Below are 22,344 nucleotides of genomic sequence, written 5' to 3' on the forward strand. Positions count from 1 at the left end.
TATTACGCAATATGAGCATGGTGGGAACTGTTTTATTTAATATACAACATTAAGACTCTCATGACTCATGTTAATTTAGGAATAACTTTTGATGGCTTCCAATTATCTGGTTAAAACCAACACAGAAAATTGTTGGCTTTTTCCAAAGAATAAGGAAAATATTTTAAGCCTGAATGACTTTATGCAGGTTCCAGCTATTACCTGGATTTCTTATTCAGTCTTAGCCCACTTGCTGTCCTTTGAGCCAAATCTCTGCTTCTCATGAAATGCAATTGCCAGAAACAAGAGATACTCTTTGCAGAGCAGGCCATACACTGGCTACTAGGAAATGCTGGTTTAAAATCAGAATTGGGGGAAACACCTAGGTCTTTCCTGGGGCTAATCATAAGGGTACTGGCTCTTCTGTGGTGGGTTTTTTTGCACGACCTCTTTTGCTATGGCCATAGTCAACATCCTGAATATGCTGCAGCCAGCTTTTTGGTTTTGTGAGATGTTTTGTTTCAAACAACAGCACTTTGCAGATTTTGAAAAACTTACATGTGGAAATTTTCCAGTCAAATCTGAGGCTGAATAACCTTAGTTGATGCTTTGTATTGTCAGAGGACATATCTGGCAGTCTTTGAACATAGGAGGGGTATGCTGACCCAGCCCTGAGTATTTCACACATATTCATGCTGTGATAGATCAGAGCCTTGTGCACAGCTTACCTTTACCCATTTGAACAGTCCTAGGGAAGTCTTTTCAGGATATGGACTATTTCATAGCTGATGCATTAACCTACAGTGGCAGCGCAGGATCTTGTCTTCATCAGCTTTGCTGCCCAGAGGGTTTGACAGATTGATCTGTACCTGCAGGTGAGTGGGAGCGGGTGTTTCTGCTCTGCCTCCTCTGCAAGGAGCGCACTGTACCTCTGCAGTACTTTTCAGTCTGCAAGGTATCCAGAGTCATCCGAGAGAACCAGTCAGCCTGACCTCCTCCTGGGCAGATAAACGAATGTTGCTGTTTTAATGAGGTTTGGAATTTGGATGCTTTGAGGGGAGAGGCAGTGTTAGGGAAACTGTCTTTGGCTGTAAGCAAAACTAATGCTGAAAAGGAATAGTTAGAGTCCTCATATTAGAGCAACAGGCAGGACTTCAGTAGCCCTGCTATCACCTCCACCCAGCCTGTTCTTTTACTGTCTGTTTGCCTTTGATAATACAGAGATGACAATGAACTCATTTATAACATCCATTGTGATCCAATATCGTTGTATAAAAGTCAGCTAATATTTATTTTTACAAGAATAAAAGATTTGTGTATACAAAGACTATAGGACATCAAATAAAATTAACACCAGCCAGGTTCAAACCAGAGATTTGCCCTGTTACACAGCCTATGGTTGAGCTCTGGAACACCTGGCCACAGGGTGCAATGGATCCTAAAGTTCTCAAAGTTTGAAAAGGAAATGGGTGTGTTACTGACAAGACACTAGTTAAGGTTATTAAATATTAAAAGAATCATCTCTGCTTCAGGTATCACCTGAGGTTAGGAGACGATGCTAAGCCAGTGTTGCTATGTTGCCTCTCTTAATTATTCTGTGGGCATGAGCTATTAGCATGTGATAGGAGGCAGGTGCTAGGCTACACAGACTTTTTAGTATGGACTTTCTTATATTTTTATGTGTTCTTATGATCACTGATTTCCAAAAGAAAATTTTAGGGCAGGGAATCCTTTTGTCTTGTCAAAAGAAGGAAAAATTTGGAGAACGAGCAAACAAAAATCCTTGCAAGAGCGTGCAGCCTCTCTCTTCTCACAATCTATTCAACTGTGAGAGCAAAAAGACAACCAGATGTTGTGAAACAGAAAGTAAAAGTGAAGAAGAGACAACAGGCACTGGAGCTGCATGCTTGCTTCAAATTCTCAATACAGTCAAAATTGTTCTCATCAGCCTGATAGCTAGGACCCTTGATGGAAACAGAAGACTACTTCAGTTGTGACTAACAGGTTACTGAGGTAGCAGCCAGACTTATCACCTCAGTAAAGTGCACATTGCTGGGAAGACGTGCTCCACATTATTCGTGTAACATAAAAGCAGATTCTGAATAATTGTGTTGTGCTAGGCTCAACATCATGTTTGTAATGGTCCGAGGCCGGAGTGAGTGGAAAGATATTTCAAAATATTTTGTAGCAGTAGGGAGGAAGATCCTTATGGGCCAATAAATACTGGATGAAGGAAATGTAGGTTCATCAATGCAAATCTGAATAAATAGGCTTGCTTCATTCTGCGGCTGTTCTTTAGCTGTATTATTTGTTGTTTGTGGCAACTGCAAGATACTGTTGAAAATGCTCATGAGCTCTGGATGATTCACAGTTCCTTTGTGTAGGTGTTTTTTCATCAAATGGTTCTTGCCAGAGGTGTATTATTTGTTATTAATTCAGTATTTGCTATTTATTGCTTTGTTGTCTTCCATTTTTAAAGTTTCAGGAAGCACAGATAGTGTCTAGTAACCTAGGAATAGTTATGAACCATGAAGAGCAAGTAGATAAAATGGTACAGTATGCTGACATCAAAAATAGTATGTCTGAACTAGTAAACGAATATCTTTCGTAAAGGAATATGTTAATAAAAAAGAATACTTGCTCATAAACAGTTTGAAGCAGAAAAAAAAACCTGATTCTCAATCAATAAACATTCACCTGGTTTTAATTAAATATTCTTACGAAATTATTTTCTTGTTAGAGGTCCTGGAAGACAGTGTTCATGAAAACAAATGTGCATAGCACGGAGAACAAACAAGTTAGACATGCACGCGTCTGCAGGGCTATGATCTTACTGGCATCACGGAGACATGGTGGGATGGTTCCTGTGACTGGAGTGTTGGAATGGAAGAGAAGGAAGGGGTGTTGCCACCTACGTCAGTGACCAACTGGAGGGTGCAGAGCTCCACCTAGGGATGCATGAGGAGCTGACCAAGATTTTAGGAGTCAAGATTAAAAGAAGAGTGGGGACAGGTGGCACTACACTGGGGGTTTGATACAGGCCACCTGACCAGATAGACCAAGAGATGAGGCTCTCTATAGACAGGTAGGAGCAGCCTCATATTCACAAGCCCTGGTCCTCCCGGGGGACTTCAACCACCTGATATCTGTTGGATGGACCACACAGCAGGATATAAGCAATCCAAAACGTTCCTGGAATGTGTTGAAGATAACTTCCTTCTCCAAGGGGCAGAGGACCTAATGAGGAGGGGTGCTATGCTGGGCCTTGTTCTCACCAACCAGGTGGGGCTGGTGGGGAATGTGAAGCTGGAGGGCACGGAGAATGGAGGGACTGGGAGAATGAAAACCTGCCTGCACTAGTTAACATTAGATTCTATCCTTTGCAGGTGGACTGATGTTTCTTTTTCTGTTCCTTCCTACTCTCTAGTCAGTGACAGGACTTCGGTTCCTCACACAAAGCACTAACATGACATAAAAAACACTTTGCTGAAGAAGTGTATTTTCCTCTCTTCCATCCTGTGTCCTCCCCCTCCAAAACAGCATGTAGCGAGATGTCCTCACTTTCTTGAAACAGGCCAAGCTTCAAAAAACCTCAAATGTGAAGCACTGCAACTGGGTAATTCTAAGGCTGTCACTAGAGAGCAGCACAAGTGAAGTCGTAGACAGAAAGTGATGTTGTGCCAGTTTTTGAACAAACTGTCAAATTACAAGAACACAGGTAATGAAAGTTCTACCTCCAGCAAAGAATGAGAAGCAAGAGACCTCAGGATGAATTGATTCTGATTCCTGACTTTTCTCTCTGCTCAGTTTCAAGCAGACAGTGAAGTACCAAGGATATCTAAACCAGCTTATAAAACCCTGATCTTTCAGTCCTGTGATTAATAATCTCTCAGCTTCCATGCACATCCAGTTAACATCACTGTGGGAGGTGCTGATAAGCATCTTTTGCCTTTCACCCGCCTTGGTGATGAATGCTAGAAAATTCTTTGACTTTGAATGTATTTCTGCCATGTAAGACAAATGGTAATGAGAAGTTAAATTCTCCCTCCAGTGAAGAATCAGTCTTCCTGCGCATATTTAGAAAATCTCTTTTCTCTAGTAAATCTTTCATTTAGAGACTACCTTTGTGCTCCAATAGAAAATGATAAGGCCGCGGGTCACCTTGGGAACCTGCCCTTCAGAAAGAGAATGATTTTTTACAAACATGTGCTTTAAATTAGTTTTGCTGTAACAAAGTGGAGAAGCAGAGGTGCTGGCCCCACGAATCTAGCTGCAACACACTTGTCTCCAAAGTTAGGTATTTGCAAGTTGTGAAGAAGGTGCATCAACTGCCACTGCCTCTTACTTATGCTGTGATAATCTTTTCAACTGGTGGGATGCCAGTGGTGGCAGAGATGCAACTGCTATCAGAAGCAAGAGATTTGTGGAAAGAGAAGTAGAAAAGCATAGTACTTAGTGTGATGTGGTAGCAAGAGTAAGATAACACTTTGGGGAGCTATCTATTCAAGTGGGATCTCCTAAGGGTTGACAGCCTCAGCAAGGATGCAGGAAGATAAAGGGGGATGTGAAGACATCAGATTTCCCAATGACCTGCCAGAGCAAGCAATGATTGGTCAACAGGTATTTATTAAACATGTTTTTGTCCACTTGTGTGAACTCTTTCTCTCCTCCAGCAACAGAAACGTGCCAGCACTGGTATAAACAGAAACCCTTGAAACCAAGAGTGACTATCACCAAGGTATCTGTCATTCTCTTTGTGTAGGAAACATGAACACAGAGATTAGAGGAGGAAGCTAAATATGGCATTAAGTATAACTCTTTAGAGAATGAGATTGTCAGTATGTATATGAGAATAATGTTTCGGAGGGTTCAATTTGAAGCATTATATAGGAAAATACAATATGGAAAATATTAAAACATCCACCCAAGAAAATTTGTGCAATGTTTTTATTATTAACTTCTTTCCCAAAGCTCTTGCAGTTAATGTCAGTCTAACTGTATAAAGGAAAAAAAAAAATAGACATTATTGTAATGTTGAGGTGGTAGGGTATTTTTATGTACGTGTATAGAGAGCCATATTCAGACTGAATTTAAATGGTATACCGTAGTCTAAAAATCATATTAATTGTGTATATTTTAATTATTGTTTTATTGACTCACATTGGCAATAATGTCTTAATAATTCAATAAGCCTCAATTCAGTAGTTCAGTCTTAAATCTTGGACAGCTGGTGGAGATTTTAATAGAATTCAGCGATTTAGTCGATATATAAGAACTGAGATAAGCAAATTAAGATCTACCAGAGATCGGATATAAAATTAGAGACAGCATTATTTTTGATGGGCCATGACCTCAGCAGCTAGGGATTGTCATTTCTCTGTGAAATTAGATTAAGAGATAATGAGGCAATTACCTTGTGAACTTCAAAATGATAAACAAACAGTAATGCTGCAGGACAGGCAAAGCAAGTTATTTCCACAATCAGAAGAACCTGATGAAATTTATCTTTAAATTCCATATAAACTGTTTAAATCTGCATATATTAGTATAAATATAACTAAACTCAAATTTGACTTTTTATTCCTCCCAAAGGCATGACATTTCTTAGTGACACAGATATGAATAAATAAATATATTTATAGCAGATTAACAATTGCAGTCAACCAAGCTGTCGTATGATTTATGTATTGAATTCAGGTGGCCAAGTAATTAACTTTATCATATTTATCTCATTGATATCTGAGATAAGATACACCTTTATGTTTTCCTTGGTTTTCAGTGAAATGACTGCTTTACTTCAGCAGGAAATTAACAGCATCAGAAAGATCTGAATGCCTTTGTACAGTGGCTCTGTGAATATGAAGCTTGTTTGCTTTTTCTTTACCTTGGGCACAAATGTGCAGTCAGCAGATTCATTTTGAGCTTGTCTTGCTGAAATCTAAGGCTTGAGAACGATGTTCTTGTAAAACTCTGATGGACAGGACAACTGGCAAAGTCTGTTATTCCACCCTGGAGGGCAAGAGAAAGATGTTGAGCAAAGGACAGGATAGGCAAGTAAACTGTGTTTTATCCTGTTGTGATTTCAGTAATATAGACTTCATGCATTTTTCACTCTGTGCAGCAGTTGATTTTGATTGACATATTTGTGCCAGTTTTAGACACACTTTTATTGCAAGCAGATTATTTTGGTTGTCTCTGTAGTCACATATGCATTTTCTCTGAGTGTGTAGAAGTCCTCTACTATAGGTGAATGTTTATTTAAATCTTATTTATTGCATTATACATGTACTTAATGAAGTGTGATCTTTCAGTAGGTGCTTATGATAACTATTCCTCCAGCCAGGCAGTAACACATTTGGTGATCACAATTATATTTACTGTCTGGTTCACTCAACTCTGGAGTTATCAAAAAGGTGGGAAGAATTGCATTACCAAAGTGGTAAAAAAAAAAAAAAAATTATATAAAACCTAACTATACTCTATAACGCAATTTCAAACTACAAGGATATCAGTGATAGAAGGCTTATTTCTTTGACTGGGAAAGGTGAGTAGGGTAGGGAAGATAGGGACAGCATTAGAAGTAGAGGAAAAACCTCTATTTGCTTGTTCAAAAACTTCTTGCATATTATAAGCAAAGCAAAACTGAAACTCAGACTACAGGCAGACTAAACAAGATTTCCTCCTCTGAACCTCTTAGGACTCTTACACTGTCTTTTTGAAAGACTTTTATGCTGTGTTACAGACAGTGTCTAGAGGAGATGAATATAAAATGAGGAAGTTCTTATCACTGTTACTAAAACTTACTCAAAACAACAACAAAACCCCCCAGCAAATTCTAATACTGCGTTGCACCACTGCTATTGATTACCTTTGTACTTGTTAACTATTTTTTATGGGTAGGTGCTTCAATCAGTGAAGAGAATGGAAAAAAAAAAAAAATCACTTTTTTTTTTACTTAGTTTTCCAGTTAGTTTACTTTGTTTACTTACAGTTTCTATCCTGTCATGGTGCTGTACTCACTGGATTGCAAACATTGTGAGGAATCATTCTGATACAAATGAAGCAATCCTTATTCATTTGCTGAGATGGAACAGACTTCTGGTATTGTTAGATCTTGTAAACTCTAAAAGAAACTTAACTTTGAGAGTAAACCAGCAGTATGCCACCTTACCGGAAGCCATGTGATATATATACTGCTAAGGAACTAAAAATATACAGTAGTTTGGGATATTCATCTTAACAATATTAACCTTTCTCTACAGAGATGTTTCAGTCTGTTCCATCTGCCTATATCCATTTTTATCATACTCATTCCTGTTTCTAAATTGAATTTGGCTCTCTTATTCTGGTTTCTTTTTATTCCTAAACCTAAATATCCATTTAGCTTCCTATGCAAAATTCCCATTTATGTGAAGAGCTCTGTATTACCCCTTAGTTAAGGACAAATGTATCAGATTTATCCCATTACTTTATAATTTCAAGCTACAGTAGGGCATCGCTATTTGTTTCAAAGTTTCAAAAGCAGCTGCCTTCTGTCCAATGAGAAAGTATATTCCATGTATATGGGAACCTGGGTACATAATTCTGACATCCAAATGTGTTTCCATCAGCACTTAAATCCTCCTTTTATAGCACAATCCACCTTTTATATACACCACTTCTGTGTTTATAAGCACACAGATGATGATGATAAGGAAATAAATACCACCCCAGTAAATGTTGCTTACCCAACAAACATCTGTATGATGGAGAAGTATTTATATGATTGATGAAAAAAGTTGCTTCAACACTTTTCACAAAGACAGATTTCACTTGATCTGCAGCAGACTGTCTGGAAAATGCTCAGCAGTATCTAGTCTTTGGTGCACAACTCCTGACCTTCATCCTGTGCTGCTTTCTTAACATCACCTTCCTTTCTTGACTTTCCTAACTCTGATGTGCTGAGTATGATTCAATAACAGAATAAAAGGTATTATACTACAATTTCAAATAACATTTCACAGTGGATAGCTTAAGCTGTGAGTTTACTGTGGAAACAAAAGGAATCTGTTACCTAGCTGGGCAGAAGGGAGGGAAGCTGCCCAGTAGCCATGCTCTTCATCTCTTCATTGGCGAAAGAGAGTTTTTTGCTCTCTAAGGGTTCTGCAGATGATGCAAATGAATATAACTCTAACAGATTACACAGAGCTATGCCTGCTTATCCCAGCTGAGAATCTAACCCAGCACTTCATGAGCCAGTTCTTCATGAGCCAGTTGTCTTCTCCCAGGGTTTTATTTCTTGGCGAGGTTTTGTCATTATCAGTGATGAAAGCACAGTGAAGGAGGAGAGGAGAAGCTGTACAGTTCTTGAAGTACCAACCAAAAGGAGATGAATCCCCAGGGAAGCTACAAATCAGGGAGGGCAAGCTGCCACCAATGAGGTTGAACTTTTGGCTTCCAGTTTGGAATACATGAATATGGTCTTGACCGAGGAGTTTACAGATCTTATTTACAGGAAACACTCATACTAAATCTTGCACCTTTAAGTGCTTAAAATTCTCACCCTGGGAACCAGATATTTAGGAGAATTGGGCATCTTCATTGCCCACTGAATTGCTTTGTTTCCTGCTCGAGTGAAGGTGGAAGTTTTTGCCATCCCTTCCTGATTAAAGTGATGGCCATTCTGATTAGCAACCTCCTGCTCTCAAGTTCATCTGGATATAATAAATGCAACCTCTAGTTAAAGAAATGAAGGGGAAACATTCCTGGGAATTGGACAACACTTTCACTGCTAGTATAAGGCTCTTATGAGGGGAGCAGTATGAGTCACTCACAGGTCCCTTGACAGAAAAGCAGGACCATGGATCTGTGAGGTGTGAAGGGGCTGCCTTATGCCTATGTGGAGGAGATACAAATCTTCCCAGGAAAAAGATGTATTTTCTCACAGAAATAGGATGAAAATGACTAAGAGCAGGTTCACGTTTTACTTTTTGGTGCCTGATGTCTGCATCCCTCAAGGCATCTGACCCCACAGTATCACAGGGGCTGAAAGCTGTTTTGTGCAGTTCCCAATTGGACTTTGATGTACTGCTTTTTCTGGTGACTCGGATCATTGGTTTGTTTTGGGTTTTTTTGGTTTGCGTGGGGTTTTGGGCTAAAGAAGGGCTGTGGTTTTTTGGTTGATTGCTTGGGGTTTTTTTTCTAATGAGGTAAACATGTTCCCACCTTCAATGAAACTAGAATGACCCTGTGATGAGCTGGTGTGCAGTATTGAAAGGAGGAAATAAAACCTGGGAGATTTCACAGCATGTCAGTACATACAAAGTGAAGATTTCTCTGATTACAAGATAAGGAACAAAAGAAAAGCTACTTAGTTTTTAAATCTATAATATTGATTAAATGATCATAATTAAAGGTTGGTGCTGCAGCAGCTTAGACTCCACAATGTACTGTAGTTGTAGATAAAGGCATACAACAGGCATTTGAAATACTGTCCTAACAAGTAAGTAATACTATAGCAGCTGGCCTTTATTACTTCAAATATTTTCTTTCATATAGCTAAGAATAAACCAAGAAACAAAGGAATAAACAACAGATTAAAATAATCTTATCATAAACATACCAGTCAGCGTAAGGTAGTTGCAGAACTGAAATAACACTGATCAAATGCTCCCCTCTGCTTCTGCATGGCAACAGTATAAGCTCCCTGCCAGGCTCTGAAGTTCCCCACCCAGAGCAGACACATCAGCAGACACCGTGGCTCCACTTGATACATGCTGTAGCAGGTTGAAAGATGTTTTGGAGGGCAAAGGAGCACTTTGTGGATGTAATTCTTTGTTTTTAGTTTTTTCTTTTATCCTCTGAAAACAGAGCAAGCCGTTATTTAGACATTTTAATGGGAAAATCTATTTCTACTTTCATAAGAGTAAGTGGAATTAAAAAAATACCCAACTTCCTGTATCAGCACCCTTGGACGTCCCACTTTCCCCTTTTTCAGGATACCTTTATGGAAAAGCATGGGGTTTTTCAATCATATCATTTTTTGAAGAAGAGAGCTAAAACCAGTTGAGCTGATACGTAGCTCCACATCAGAGAATTTTTCATAAAAGAATTGTCTTTATTTTTGTTGAAGTGCCCTATATTCCTCTTGAAACCAAGGCTTAAAGATTCCTAATTTAAGTTACTCAATGAAAAAGGCATTTCTCAGCTGAAGCACAGAGGCTGACTGATTTTTTTTCCCTTCTGATTTGGAGAATTGCATGGTAAATCTTGCAGAAGGCAGGTGGCGGGAGCTTTGTACCACACACATGCCTGATAAGGCTATCAGATTCTCTACTCTCAAAGAATAGAGGACAGCTCTCAAAATTGGAAGAAAAAAGTATTATTGGCATTGCTTATACTGTATATTTCCACTCCTAATCAATCCTAATATGTCTAAACAGATATATATGAAAAGAACCTATGAAATTTAAATGACTGCAGACCAAATCCAAATTAAAATAATTATGGTAACCCCTTATATTTCCTAATAATTAGGAATGATGTATTGCTGTGTATATATTTATAATTACCTTCTTCATGATGGCATTATATATCATTGGCTTGAAATTTTGAAGTGGAATGAAGTAAGATTGGATCTCTTGGTGGGAGAATAACTTCCAAATTGAAAGACGTCAATGTTTAAAATTTCCATCCACCTAGAATACTTCAGGATGGATCAACTGAAGCATTTTTGTTAAGCTCGAGCTTTTCTTTTGATGTCAACCCTATGAGAAACAAAGGAAAATTTTAAAAATAAAAATTATTTTGCAATTTGAAGTGAAAATTTTTCATTAGTGTACGTTAATCCGCCCTGTGCTTCCTAAGTATGGAAACTTGTTACCCAGGCAAGCGTCCAAAAAGCACACTTGAGAAGTTCAAAACTTTTAGAGAAACAATTTTTTTCTCCAGAACATTTTTCATGGCTGATAAGAATCCCCCAGGGGTATGTGAAAATTAAAGCTGTGCAGAACTGAAGTGATCTCAAATTCTATTCTAACATGGCTGTTTCTAAAGCAGTCTTTATTATGATATTTATGTGCTATATATGTAAATAACTTCATGTACTCTTGCTGGAGGTAGAAATAGAAGCTGTCTATATTAAGGTCTGCCTCTCAAATTCTATTCTAACATAGCTATTCCTAAAACAGTCTTTATTATGACATTTATATGCTATAAATGTAAATAACTTCATGTACTCTTGCTCGAGGTGGAAATAGAAGCTGTCTATATTAAGGCCTCCCTACTACCCTAGATCTGTGATGAACAGTCCTGTTAAAATAAGCAAGAATTCACTAAATCTAGAGCATGTTAATGAGGATGGTAGAAATAGATGCACTGTTGTTTTGCTGACCGGGAGCTTTTCAGGGATTGCTTTGAGGCACTCCATTAGTGTTGCCTCACATGCTTCCAAAGTAGGTTGGTGTTAGTGTTGGAGAAATTAGATCAGTCTTGAGAGATGAAGGAAGAATTGTCTGTTATGACAGTTCTTTCAACTGGAAAAGAGGGAGGAGAACTGCATTAAAACAGCTTTGTGTCCTTGATAGGAACTACAGATAGGACATCAGCAGCTGATGATGCAGTTGATTGTTAGTGTTGATTGTTAGGGACCTCTGGAGGCTGTTTGCTTCAACCACTGCAAAAGCATTGTTTACTTAAACCACATAAAAGCATGTGTCTCCAACTCTGGAGATTTTAGCAATGGTTTTATGTAGCCAAGTATAAAAAAATAATACAAAAAACCCAAAGCTGCCATCATCTCAAAAAAATAACTTATTCCACTCTGAAAATAACTTATTTCAGTGTTGTGTTACTCTCCTACTGAAGAATTTTTTCCTGTACGCTTTTTGAACTTATCAAACTGCAGGTTTTGGACATTTCTTCTTATTTTATACCACCTGCCATTGCTGAGAAGAGTTTGGTCCCATTGTCTTCTAACTCCTTCATGCAATTTTAGGTTACTGGCAAATTACCCCTTAGACTTCTCTTCATCAGACTAAGTCCAGTTGTCTTAGTGCATAACTTCTGAGGAGCAGCTCTGGGACACAGCCACCTTGATAGAAACCTACTGGACCCTCTCTAGCTTTTCAACAACTTTCTTGAAATGGGGGGCTGGAATCAGGGCACTACCCAACTGCAGTCTCAACAGCAATAAGAGTAGAGCTTCACTTTATGTAGCCCAGCACCAGCCTCCCGCATTGATGATGACAGCACAAAGCTGGCTCATGTTTGACCTCATGTTTGCTGCAATCCCCAGGTCCCTTTTTAGCAGGGCTGCTCTTCAGTCAGTTGTCTTCCAGCTGTGCTGACACATGTGGTCACCTCATCCCCAGTGCAATACTTGGTAATTTTTGCTGAGCTTCTTGAGGCTCCCGTTGGCTCAGTCCCCAAGTTTCTCAAGGTCCTTCTGGACTGAACCTCCTTGCATATCTGCTGAGGTTGTGCTCTGTTGGTATCAAATCTGCTGATGAAGATACTGAGCAAAATGGGTCCTGCTACTTACCTGTGGCATACGCTGCTGCTTAATCATCATCTCAGCATTAAATTACTAGTTGTTTTGTTTTTTTTTTTTTTTTTTGGGGGGGGGGGGTGTTTCTTGTTCTCCTTTCAATTTGTTGTGGTGCAGCCAGTTTACAATCCAGGGTCAATATTAGAGTCAGTTAAAATACTGCTTTTGTATTGTCTTTGTCTGTAACATGGTAGTGATATGTCAGTGGTATGAGATGAGTTAAATTGCACAATATTCAAATCTGAAGACTAACTGGAGTGGTTTTGAGTGCAGGTGAATATCATCCCGTTCTACTATTTTCTTTCTTTTTCTTTTTTTTTTTTTAAATCATGTATTAAGAAAGCTTATATCTGAAATACTATTGATTAAAATTACTGTAGTTAAGCTTCTTCAGTGTACTTTTATTCAGACACCTGTCCAGATGTTTCCCAGGACTTCTGTGATGAAACTGGCAAGAAAATGAAGCACTTCTTACTAATTTTTGAATAACAGGCAAGAAGAAATAGCAAGCAAAAGAGATCTTTCTGAGATATGAAACTCAGGTTACCCTATATTCCACTTCTTCCAGATTGTTGAACTGGGCAATTTCTCCCTCTTTAATGCTGTTGAGACAGAGTTCAAATTTTTATGCCAAGTACGATTTTGATGCCACATTTCACATCATTCTTGGGCAGTAACACAGAGGTCTCAAAGGCAATTACCCTATTTTTTTTTCCTTATATTGGCTATGCTTTTGAAAAAAGGTAATTATGAACTCCAGAAATAGTTGTGCTTAGTATCAGTGCATGTACTGTTCAAAGGAATCATGTATCCGTTTTCTTTTTTTTTCCATTTTCACCTGTCCTTAAAAAATTGCAATCTATTAGTGTAAGAGCAACTTTTATGAGCCTAAAGATAGTAATTTAGATCTCAAGAAACACATTTAGTGGGATAGAGTTATTTCGCCTAAAGTATAGTGTTTTTCTGAAATGAGCCTACATTAAAGTGGTGGTTTTTCTCACCATCTCTCTTGCAGAGCACTTTCAGATTCCCATCTGCTAATTTGAGTGACACAAACACACGTTTACTGTGCTTTATTCCTGTTTGCCCTGCAGAGGTACCACTGCAGAGAGACCCTTTGATTTCTTTTTCTTGTACTTTATCAACAGAATTGTTTGTTAAGAACCATTCATGGAATATATCAAAGGCAAAAAAATAGGATAACTGTCACAGAAAGCACAATCAGAAACCTTGAGGCTATGCAGGAATACCTCAGGACAAGATCTGGCAAAAAACATTTATAACTGAGTATTCTTGAAAAAGAACCCAGCAGGATTATAAAGAATTAAAAAAGGAAAAGAGCAAGGAGAGATTATTTGCAAACCAAACAAGCCTGCAACGAATTTATTGAGACATACTAAACAGAGCAAGTTGAAGAACAGAATGCCCTTTTTTTGGCAGGATTTATCAGAATTTAATTTCTTCCCACATCAGGATGAGAAATTTAAACAATGCAATCCACAGTGAAAATGTCTTGTTGCAAGTAAATGTGCATTTTACTTTTGTTTGTGGTTAAAAACAGACCATTCCAACTGTATCAAGATATCAGCGTTTTATAATATTACTGTATGACAGACATCTAAATTTTATTGACTTGGCATCTTTCAGTAGAAAATGACTTCCCTGGAAGATGTTTAGTCAGCCCATACATGAAATAGCAGCTGAAATAGTGCACTATAATTTTTTCCAGTTTCTTTGCATATTTCTCTATATAGTGAGTGTTTGTCTCATCAAAATCAGGGAACTTACTCTCTTATCAGTATTGGTGTTCTCTTTGTCTTTCCTAAGCATCCTGCTTTACCCTCACACATGATTCAAAGGAGGTGAGGAAATATTAGGCTCCTACAGTAAAACTTTTTAAGAATAGGCATTTAGTAAAAATGAATCAAGAATTCCCTTTAAGTACACTAGTAGACCTGAACGACTCCTAGAGGATGTAACTGTCTTCTGTCTAGTTAAGTGACTTTCTATTTTAACATAAAGCTGGCCTTCAAGACTAGAGATCCAAAGAACTTGTGTGCTGTAGGTCTGTTCTGCCAGACAGCTCGTCAATGCTGACACACGCTGCTCCTATTGTTAGGAGCTTGTCATAAAAATTAAATCCTTCGGCTCCTGAAGGTTCAGAAAAACACTGAGATTGGAGGCTGCAGGGATGTACTCCCCCAGATTCAAACCCAGAAATAATTATCAAAAGGAAAGACTTTATTCTTACAGCAAGGATAAAGGACCATTTGTTTTAAACTTGACATTAGTCTTTATGTTCCTGGACTTTTTAAAAGAGCTCACTCTCTTCAAACCAGGAGTGGAGTTTCATGACTCTGCTTCACTGGCAAGGGTACGTATTAACATTTCCACTGATGTTCCTGATGCCTGGTTCAAGGATACATTGGGCTTAATTTGGAAACCTCTTTTGTCACAGGTTTCCTGGAATCATAAATATTAATGGAGTTAATATTTCATATTAACTTCAGTCCACAAGACTTCTGTAAAATATTTGTTATGAAGCAGCATCTAAAGTGAGTTGAAAGATGAATGCTGTGCTAGATGGGATGATAACAGAGGCAGCATCAAAGATGACATTTTCCTAAGGGTTCTGATTGTTCATGTCTTTTTTTCACAAGCAAAAAGATTAAAGGTCTTGCTTATAGCATTTAAATGGCACTAAGCTATGTAGAGAGTTTTCCTGAATAGTATCTCATCAGTATTCAACAGAGCTTTGTGTTTAGGATATTTTCGTAAGAATATGATGTTTGGAAGATTAGAAGACTTCTTCGAATATAGACATTTTATCTATTAAATTAGGATTGTAATATTACTATGTGCATTTTGGAAAATAGCAGTTGTACTTGATTGTAGTCTATTATGCTAGAGCTGATCCGTTCTTTAGTTTTTACCCATGAGGTCATTGGGAATTGGAACAATTTACCAAAGGTTGCTGTAGCTTGCCCAGAACTGAAAGTTGCCTTATCAAGATTGTGTGGGATTTTACTTTATTTTGCCACCCTTCCTTTCCCCTGTTCACCCCAAAAACTATTCTTTATAAAGAAAATTCCTCTGGCCTGCATTGCATAGTATCATAGCCTATAGTATCACTGCCAGTTACTTTTGGTCTTACGACCTATTAATTTACAGTATATTAGGTGAACCTATACAATTGGCAGTACAATCAGGCCTCCCAGAAAGTTCCCTGGTGACTTTGAAATGTGTTGTACAGTAGTAATGTCCAATTCTTCTCAAAGGATAGTTGTGCTGATGCTTATAGTGCCAGCATTCATAAAAGATTTAAAAATCCTTGGATTTGATTTTGTGTTCCTGTAAGTAGAGGAGTGGTATAACTTAGTTGTGAGTGATACAACTTAGTTACTTGGAGTTATCAGTAGGCTGTGAAAGCTTTTTGGAAAAAAAATGCACAGAAAGCTGGTGAGGGATAGGACGCCTTGCTAACAACCACTTCATTTCCCAATCTTAAACCCAAACTGGAGTTATAACTGCCTTTCACTAGCTTTTATCCTCCTGGCTTAAGGAGGTGATAATGAAGTTGTAAAATGTCATCTCTGGTTTGTCTTGCTATTGGTGTCACAGAAGCGAAGGGAGGCTATTCCTTTTGAAGGATTTCTAATAGCACTTTAGGGTAAGACAGTGGAAAGATTAAACCCTGTGTTGTCAAATTCGCTTGTCTAAAACAAGATACCGAAATGTGTGTCTGTGCTTACATATAGACAAGTAAATAAATAGCTTAGTGTTCAGAAGTGCTGAGCACATTCAAAAGCAATCAAACTCAGTGGGATTAAAAGTATTTGCTGCCTGCATTACTATTTTAATATCTGTTTTAAATCCTTCAGGAAAAATTTAGGATCAGGCTTTTATGCCATCCAACTGTAAACTTTCTTGTCACAATGCAATCACATCCCCAGTTGTATTCCATCAACCCAAGAACCATAGAATCATAGGTCACAATAGTTACTGTTGTGCTAGAGTCCTGGGAATGAACAACTTCCTTTCATCCTGAGAAGATAATCTCCTGTCTTCCCAGATATTTGTGTATCAATCTCAAATATTTGTCAAGGTTTCTGGGACAAGTTGATTTTACAGATCTGAATTGCAACTAACCTCAGGACAAGGTGATTGTTCTCCCCTGGCTTTACAATTAAAGCTTCTCTTAAGGCTCAAGGAGGCTACATGGTTTTCTCCAGACTGCTGAATTTCACAGGCCAATAGTTTCATGCATCTTTTGTCCTTTACTGTGCTTGCAGGTAAAACTCTGCTAACACTGATTTTCATTGATTTATTTTTTCTGATATTTTAATAATGCATGGAAACCTAGGTCCCAGCATGCAATGTGCAATCTCAGCTCATCAGCATGAACATGGGTGGTGGCTGGTTGGTACAGAGCTTGTGGGTCACCTGAATACACTCTTGTGGAAACACGCCCCTAAACAGCCTGATACCAAGCCAAGGGCTGCCAGGCTTAAAACAAGGAAAGCTTTGGTGGAAGAGATGATGGTAGGGGTGTGTGGGAAGACCAAGTGAGAGACAATGTATTTTAATTTTTGCATGTTGCCATCTCAGTTCTCAATGTGACAACTCCTGCCTGAGATTTCAAGCCTCTGCACTAGTCAGATGAACTTTAACTTCTGCTTTGACTTTACTGTCTCTTCTCAAGAGGGGATGTTTCACTTGGAAAAACAAAAACAACAACCATGTAAAACAAACACCACCCCCCCCCCAAAGCAAACAAATACCCCCCCCCCCCAAGAACTCTCCTTCCAAAACCATCAAACAACACCACCACCACCACCAAAAAAATCCCAACAAAAATACACCCGATAACAACAAAAAACCCAAACCCCCAAACCCTACAAGATTTAGCTAAGCTTTGCAAACTTGGAACTCACAGCTTCATTTAATTTTAATAACAGTTCACGGAATTGTTTCTTCCTGGACAAAGTGATGCAACTTCCCAACCTGATGCTGGAGTGTGTGTTGGCAAATGCTTGCTGTGTTTCAGCCAGCATCAATAACAAAAAAGCAACACATTGCATGCTGGATAAGACTTCACTGTTTCTAAAGTCGTTTGATACACGCAAATATATGCAAGTGCATGTGTAATCTCCACCCCCCTATGTTTGCAGATAACTGGATATTGCCATGTTATTTTTCATGCCACATTTTGACTGCTGTTCTATTTCAGTCATAAGAGGCTTGAGGTATGGGACTTAGTGCCTGTTAAAATTAATTACCCTTAACATTATCATCAATTAGCCCCAATTAATGTCAGACAGAAATGCAAAAACATCGAATCATTTTCTATGATTCAGTACAGATGAGTTCAGGGGAACTGGTAATGATATCTTTAGGCTGTGCATGAGAAACTCAGGCTACCAAAATATTAAAAGCTTTCTTCTAGGTTATACACATATATCACTTGGTATAGGAACCTTTTCCCCTATAGGTGTTGCTTATGGAAGAAAAGCATTTGATGTTTTCTGTCACCAGGTCATCTGCCTCTTCAGACTGGAGGGGATATGGGTTAGAGAACGCAGTGGGCAACTTTCTCCAGCATGGCAACATTGACAACCTTGTTAGCATCTTGACACAGAGGATGTGCTACAGGCACAGCCTTTGTTACTTGGCAAATTTCTCTCTAACTTCCAGCATTACTGATTAATTATCCTAGCACAAAGGACTATGACAAAATCTTCATTCTACAGCAATCTGATAAATATTTAGTATATAATGAAACAAATGTCATTGAGGCTTTTCAGGTTTTGAATTCTGCTCTTCCAGACCAGATTTTTGATGTTTGCTTCAGGCTATAGGCTCCTTTCTGAGTAAGGACTAAGCCTTCTGCTTTACATGACATCATTGGAAATGAAGTCAGTGTCCTTGTCCCTAGTCTGCTCCTCATCTTAGTAAATGAAAGGAAATCCAAATCTGTTGCAACATTCTGTGTGTATGGTGAGCACCTGTTGAGGGAAGGGCAATGGCTATGAATCAGGAATGAGATCAGTTCAGACTGTCTGGAATTGTGCTTTAAAATGAAAATGAAGGAAAAAAGCATTTAAAAGAGGAGTAAATGGATTCTGCCAGTTACTTCCCCAACTTGTTTAAGAGCCTGAATTAGCTAATCCACTAAACAATAGTCATTATGACATTCGTGTTTACAGTTTTGCCACATATGCTTTTCATATATAGCTTTGCTGTTGAACTAAGAATGGGGAATGGGAGTCACTTTTACAAGATTAACATTATGATATTTATTATAGCCGTTGTATGTAACAGCATGAGTGTAGTAATGTTGTTGGCTCATGAATGCCAAGACTTACCCAAGATTTAGAGTCCTGGCTGTGGCTCTATATAAGGAGTTTGCTCATAATCTTCACATTTTCTGCAACATTTCCTAAATCAGTGGCTTTATCCTGGCTGCAGTATGTACCTTGGAAACCTAGGGCAGAGCTGTGCATTACTGGGGTAATGCCCTGTTCAAAACATCCACTGACTATATCTGCCAGTAAGCTCCTCTGCAACCCCTAGCATCACTCATCACTTTCTGATCCATTCTATTGATATTACCTACATCAGGACTTGGAAAGCTTTCAGGGATAATTGTTGCATGTGTGCAAGCCAAAGATGATTGGTTTTCATTATTCTGTTAGGACGTAGCATGATAGTTATGACAAATACTGTGACAACTAGATCTCTTTTGTTATTTGAACAGATTTAATTCTTAATAGAAGGTGAGAAGCCTCCTTAATTTTTCATTTTTTTGTAATACAGCAATGAACAACAGTAATTAAAAAATGTAATATTTTTCTAATGTCAGAAAGTGTTACATGAAATATAACACCAAATTTTTGCTTTATCTTTGTTTTCTACTGCAAGAATGGAACTTGCTTCAGTTCACAGCAATACACAGCATTGCTAGTTATGTTATGGAAGATTACAATAAAAGAGAATAATATACAGGTCTTTGAAGTATATACATAGCAATACCTCATTTCTTCCTATGCTACAAATAGCCCTGGGCTACAATATTTTAAACGACAGCTGTGAAACTGCTGAATGGCATTAGGCTTTAAGGAGCACAAGTGTGATCTACTAGCCAAAGCACAGGACTGAGATAGGGAAAAATTATACTGTAGGTGTGTGTTTGTGGTGGTGTTTAAATCACTGTATCTGATCAACTCAAAGGCAGTTTGGTTATATACAATGGTATCTCAGCCATATCTCATGGCTTTCCTATCTAAAAAATGGAGTAGGAACAAAAATCGTTATCTTATTGACCAAAACATTGTTTGATCCTTAAGAAAGGTCAGTAATATATGTTCCAAAGAAAAGCACAAGAATACTAAAGCAAAGAGGTTTTGAAATAATAATTTGGAGTTTCCCCCTCCTGGTCTGTTTTTTTTTTTTGCCTCATATTAAGGCTGGTATATGCTATGGAGTACCAATGTTTTAAATCTCTGCCAAATGTTAAGATTTGCAAAGTATTTTGATAACTTCAGTTGAGCAGCACTATATAAGCCAAAGCATGATGATGATTATTATTAATTGTTTTATTAGACAGTACACATAGATGTTGAGAAATACTTTTTTTTGGCAGCCATAAGCCTAGCGGGGTTTCCACAATGTGGAATGACAGACTTGGAGTTTTTATTTTTCTGTGTTGTCTGCAGAAATATATGCTTCAAGAATTTAACTTTTCAGTTCTTGCAGCATGAAAGAGATTTCCTTCTGTATCATTGAGATAAGAGCAACTATCACTTTCTCCCCACTAGAAAGGGAAAAAAATATATGAAGTGAACAGAAAGTCTGGCTTTGTCTATTGCCACCATGAAGCTGTCTCTGCCCCTTGAGATGTGTGGGGTTTTGTTTTGTGTTTGTTTTTTTTTCCACATTTTATTACTGTCTTATGTAAAAATAAGGATCCTATGCTTGTATTTGTCACATTGTCCTACCTGAGCTTACTGACATGGGAACAGCAAGATCTCAGATAAGTCCTGGTTCTGCATTGCACAGTACTTTACTTATCTCTTTGTGTAAGCATTTTGGTTTTTTTCTTTTACTGTTCATAAGATAAATAGAAGTTTGCAAGAGTAGAACAAAGCATGTATCTGCTAAGCCTTCAATACTATTTTACATCACAAAAATATGCACACCCACCCTGCAATAAATGGCCTGTTCTGCTCTTGAATGTCAACTTCACCTTTTGCTCAGTGGAAGTGGTGTGGTCCTGGTCTTGATTCCCTCCCCTCTCCCTTCCAAGTCCCCAGATCCTGTAGATTACACATTCTTATGATAGAGGTAATGGCCCTTTTGACTTTTCCCTTCTAGCTTGCTTAACAGTTTGTAGGAATGCCAAGAAATTATTTTTGCCTTCCACAACCCCTGTTTTGAATTCCTGAAAGACCTCATATATTTTTGTAGTATTCCTAATCTTTGTTGGCCTGCAAGGTGAGAGACTTGAGATTAGGAAATATAACCTCGTGTATCTGATTCTTTGAAGTGGTGGGCTTTTTGTGTTGTCAGCACAGAACTGTGAGTGAGCACTGCTGCCAGACCCATGCAGCAAACATGCTGAGATTGCCAGCACAGAGAAATTTATCTATGCACAGTTTTGGTTAGCTACAGAAAAGCTGAGGCAGTTTCAGGTATGTCATTCAAAGAGAAATCCCAGAAGTAACTGCTTGTTGCTGTGGGAAAAAGTTTTTCATTTATATTCATTCCATTCATGTCACAACCTTTATGAGATTGACTTGATTTCCCCCCTTTGTCTTATTTACAAAGCTTCCCTTTCTATCTATTTCTTCATTTGATACTGTCTAAAAGGGCCTTGAAAAGACAGAAAATAAAAAAAATAAATAAACCTGAGCACTATCAGTGTAACAAATTTCCGACTTGCCTGCCAAGGTCTGACATGAACTTCTTTTGCTTATGTGAGAGCTGGCAGGTAGTTCTCTCTTTGTTGTTTAAAAGGAAGCGTGTTTTTTATTTCTGCCTGGCCTTTCGCTTTTATGCAAAATTCCCTTATTTCCTTATGCTATTAATATTTTCTCTGAATTTGAAGGAAGCCAGAAATTGCTCCTCTTTCATTTCCTTTTCACAAATCTCCTGATTCTTTGTTGTGTACTATAAATACCGTCTGACTGTTTCCAGTGCTCTACCCGGATATCTCAGCAAGCTGAAGAGCCAACTGAGGGCTGCTGCCTGGCGGTCAGATGCTGTAGGAGGATGTGTCCACGTGCCCAGGACAAGATGAGAGACATCCTGGCAGGGTTAAGTGTGCACGTTCACTTTGCTAAGTGTCAACTCCAATTACAGAATGCTACCTCCCAACATTTTTAAGAATGTAGCCCCTTCTAAAAGTTCATGGAGTACTTCTTAATTGCAAGAAAACTCTCTTACTTTCAATTTTTTATGATGTGAAGCATAAAAAATTTAACTCAAAACTTTTAAAGGGTGTAGCTTGAAATGTAAGAAGGTTTGGAGAGTTGCTGCAACACATCTGACTCCATACCCTGACTGTAAATTGGCACAACTTTTATTGTGCAATAGTTTATGTCATTTCCATTATATATCTTCTTAGATTCAAGAGAAATGATTATTCCTTTCTTAAGCTAGGCAATGTATCCTTGACTATTACAAACCACAGACTTGACTCAAACTCTGAAGACATTAGACAGAGTCCACAAAAGTGTTTTTAATGACCCTCACTGATGCCAGTGATCTTGGATCTTTTTTTTATAAATGGTACAGTCCTTTTCTACCCAAAAATAGGTAATGCACGAAGTTTAAAATGT

General features: G+C 38.2%; 1 long non-coding RNA gene across 2 annotated transcripts in view; it reads right to left on the bottom strand.

Moving 5' to 3' along the window:
* Nucleotides 1-968: 968 nt before the first annotated feature.
* Nucleotides 969-22,344, bottom strand: part of LOC130606554 (uncharacterized) — a 32,193-nt gene continuing 10,817 nt past the window's right edge. The window contains exons 4-5 of one of the 2 annotated variants that reach the window (XR_008974008.1): nt 5,864-5,988; nt 969-1,085 (exon numbers count right to left, since the gene is read on the bottom strand). This is a non-coding gene — a long non-coding RNA (uncharacterized LOC130606554). Of the gene's footprint in view, nt 1,086-3,311; nt 4,570-5,863; nt 5,989-22,344 lie in introns of those variants that run through there. The other variant, XR_008974007.1, reaches the window with a different exon arrangement.

This window comes from Pezoporus wallicus, unplaced genomic scaffold (genome assembly GCF_028554395.1).
Source record: "Pezoporus wallicus isolate ANWC-B61680 ecotype Strahan unplaced genomic scaffold, APGP_CSIRO_Pwel_v1 contig_749, whole genome shotgun sequence".
In the NCBI taxonomy this organism is placed as follows: Eukaryota; Metazoa; Chordata; class Aves; order Psittaciformes; family Psittacidae; genus Pezoporus; species Pezoporus wallicus.